This window comes from Mus caroli, chromosome 16 (assembly GCF_900094665.2).
Source record: "Mus caroli chromosome 16, CAROLI_EIJ_v1.1, whole genome shotgun sequence".
In the NCBI taxonomy this organism is placed as follows: Eukaryota; Metazoa; Chordata; class Mammalia; order Rodentia; family Muridae; genus Mus; species Mus caroli.
Window position 1 is genome coordinate 67310657 of NC_034585.1, and position 4140 is coordinate 67314796.

General features: G+C 37.3%; 1 pseudogene; it reads left to right on the forward strand.

The window, feature by feature from the left end:
* Positions 1-3152: 3152 nt before the first annotated feature.
* Positions 3153-3743, forward strand: LOC110311334 (annotated as a pseudogene).
* The last annotated feature ends 397 nt before the right edge of the window (positions 3744-4140 follow it).

The following is a 4140-nucleotide window of genomic DNA, read 5'->3' on the forward strand; positions in this document are numbered from 1 at the left end:
TTTCTGATGCTGGTCATTGTGAATGATGATAGGCCAATGTGAATTTTCTTAACACCATAGAGATTCGCATCTATACATCTAAAATGATATTTAGGATGGCTAGTCTTATCAATGTGTCACCACCACAGGATTAGAGTCACCATGGAAACCAAATTTTCTATGGGCATGCCTGAGAAGGAATACTTAGATTAGGTTAATTCAAATGGGGAAATCCACCCTAAATGCTAACAGTGCCATTCCATGGACTGAGCTCCTAGGATGAATAGTAAAGAGAAAGCAGCTGAGAATAAACATTCATTGTTCTTGACTTCTTGATATTAGATGCAAAATGACTACATGCCTCAAGTTCCTGCCTAGAGAGCCTGTCATAATGGATAGTACTCTCAAACTGTGAGCCAAAATACCCCTTGCCTTTCTATATTTGTACTGTTAGATATTTTTAATAGCCACAAGTTAAACCACAGACCCAACCTTAAGTATATTTATGATAATAAAGATAAAATGAAATAAGTTGAACTTATAATATAATGCGAGATTTATTTGGAGATATATCTGTATATGGAAGCCAGAGAGAACATGACTTAAAATTGAGTTGTAGGTCGTGGTGAGCTTCCATATGGGTTCTGGAAATGAACCCAGAATCTCTGGAAAAACAGGCAGTGTCGTAAGACTATGAGCCATATCTCTACACAAATTTGGAATAATCCCCTTCTTTATTTGATACAGTCTTCGTATTAACATCATAGTCACTTACAATATTGTGTATTTTTAATAGCCAGTGTGTCACAAGTTATCTATGATTCTTTTGAATGAATGAGAAATTATTGTGATGTCATGTTGTAATTATCTTGAGAATATTTCTGCTGTAGGGCAAAATAGATTCAGAATCATAATATTCTTGGCCAAATGAAAGTAATTGGTGAAGCCACTGTAGTGTAGAGTGCTATTTTCAAAGTAATTAATATTTCAATCTGTTAATATTTTGAATAATAGTCTAATTTACTCTTTCTTGGTTAATAGAATAAAGGAAAAATTTAAAGATGTATTTTAGATAATATTTAATATGGTATACACTGTTAATAGGTTTCTTTACTTAATGCAATCAATGCAAATTAAAATCCAGCCATACATTAGATATTTTAGCTAAGATTGCTTCAGTGGTGTTGTCTGCAAAATGATAAGGGAAACTGAGTTATTAGCAGCTACATGTAGCTAAAGTACATTGCTTAGGCCCCTGTAGTCAGCATACTGATTATCTGGTAAAATACTATCTTAGTGACTGGAATCTGAATTCTCAGAGATTAAAAAAAAAGATAGAAAAGTGATTCTATATTAATTTTCAAATATTAAATATTGAATAAGAAACATTTCTTTTAAAATGACTTATGTGTTATTTATGTTGTCACATTATTCTCAGACATTTGATGTATTAAAAAATGAGTAAAACTACTCTCCCTATAAACATTTATGTATAAAAAATATTACTTCTCATTACCAGGGATTTTACTTTTAATCTTGCAGGTCCTTTGCACATATATTATGGTCTCTAGTTTCGAGTTTTATTTCCATATGTGCAATGATGTGAGTATCAATCTGCATTTTTCTGTATTTCTTCTGTTTTTTCTTTGGCTCTATTTCACCTATTTTTTTGTTTGTTTGTTCTTGTTTGTTTTGATGGCCAGTTATGTTCTAAAAATGAGAGGAAGAAGGGATATGAATTTGGGTGGATGGGGAAGATCTGGGAGTAATTGGAAGCGGGGATATTGAAATCAGAATATAATCTATGTAAAGCTCTATTTTCAATAATAAAATTTGCTTCTGAAGAGGTACTACTATAACATTAAAAATAAATATGAATTGTTCAACAGTGCACAGAGTTTAAGTGGTAGGTTTCATTATCTTCTATGATCTGAAAATTTTTATTTAGTGTCTGAGTTTAGGAATGGAAAGAAATGAGCAGAACCAGATTCTAAGTTAGGGCTCCAAATCGAACCTCAGAGAAGTGCATCTTCAGTGGATGATGCTTAGTCATTACCCCAGTCTTGAGGAAGAACAGGACTTCCAGATAATCTGGTTTAACAAGGAAAGGAGCTTTAATCCATGGAGCCTTTGCAATTTGCTGTGACCTGTGTGTATGGAAGGTTTGTAGGTGTTCTTTCATTATTTTCTGTCAGAAAGTCCTCCATTTTTGCTTCACTTCATTTCAGGACATGATTAAGACCTGTACTGACTGTTAGAGCATTTGGTCCCCTTGTTGCTCCTTATGGATACAAGCCATCTAGAATGCTTGTGATCCTGCCTAGCTTACCACCTGTCCTTACTATTCCCTGGACAAGTGTCGAGTTTTCTGCATGCCAAAAAGAAAATCTGTGGTTCCATCACATGTTTGAAAGGCAAATTGTAAACAACTATGGAAAATAAAAACCAACTAACTTCTATATCAAATGGAGCTAACTACCTAACCTAGTGGTACCAGTGTCTGATATGCCCCTTTAGTGGTTGTCGCAATTCATTCTTATCACTTTTTTCCTTTTCTTTTTCTTTCCTTGCAATCTGTATTTGTGTGTGTGTGTGTGTGTGTGTGTGTGTGACCGTGCTAGTGTGCATGTGTAAATTTGCATATGAGTACATAAACACATTGTACAGGTACAGAACTATTGAGTGGATGCTTCCTTGTTTTCTTTCTCATTTATTTGAGACAGGGTGCCTCACAAAGTCTAGAATTCACATATTCTCCTGGATTGGCTGGTGGAGTACAATGAGGCTCCTTTCTTGAGCCCCCCAAGCCTGGTATTACAGACATATAACACTATCGTGGATTTTATGTGTTCTAGGAATCCAAATTCATGTGCTCATGCTTCTGTAGTAGGGACTTTACATACTGAACCACACCCCCAGTCTTTTTGAATCCCTCTTAATATTCTTAATACTTAATATATGTTAAGTCTACAACTTTGAACTACTGGTCATACTATCTATGTATTTGCCCATATATCACTTTCAATCCATTTGAACATTTCTATCTGCACCTATAATGTTTTTTTTAATAAGAATGGCTCACACAGTTTGGCCCTCATATGTTTTCTTTTACATCTGTTTTATCAAACTGTTCTTCACATCAATAAAACATAACTAAGACAGTAATTTCAGTCATGCAGGTTTTAAGAAACTCCGGGTCATGACTCCTGCGGTCCTGGGCTGGACCTGAAATGAGCAGGATTGTGGGCATTGCCACAGCTAAGAATATTCACACAGGAGCCCCGAGGTTAGAAAACTCAGCTGCCAGGCAGAACACTGAAAAGGACGTGGCTCTGAGTCAGTTCAGCCTTTACCGTCCGGTTCCAGGACAGGAAAGCTCTCTGTAGCGGGCAGGGATGAAGTTTGAGGAAGTCCCAATTGCACACATTAGTGCAACCTACAATATGCCCTGTGTGAGAATGTTTCTGTGCAGCGCCCAAAGTGTAAGAGACTCCAGGAGAGGAGTGAACGCCATAACAAGAACAACAAGCAGCACACAGATCCAGGTAGTCTCTGCCACCAATGAGTCCCTGGCCCGTGTCTCCTGTGGCACAGAAGGCTTTTGCAATGCCAAGAAGGGCGCCAGCATCGCCAAGCAGACAGGAGGCATAGCTGCAGCAGCAAAAGCCACAGGAAAGGGAGTGACCCACATCAGAGTCGCAGTGAAAGGCATGGGGCCAGGATGCTGGTCTGCCATCAAAGAGCTGACCATGGGCAGCTTCTGAGGCCTGGACTTCCCTGGAATTGCCCAGTTCTTGGAAACAGAGATTTAGGCCTAGTAAACTTAACTGCACATTTTGAAACCTGTCATGGAGTCAGCCTAATCTTCTCCTCAAAAAACTATCATAGCAAAAAATAGTATAGTATTAGTACAAAAACAAGACATATTGCTTGAGAAACACAAGGTGAAGACCCAGACATAGATCCACATACCTGTGGACACTTGATTTTTGACAAAGAAGTAAGAAATAAAAACTGGAGAAAAGACAGCATCATCAAAACATGGACTCTGGTCATACTGGATGGCTATATGTAGAAAAATGTAAATAGATCTATACTTATCATCCTCAACAACGCTCAAGATGTATCCAAGACCTGAACAAAAAACAGTTCTGCTTAACC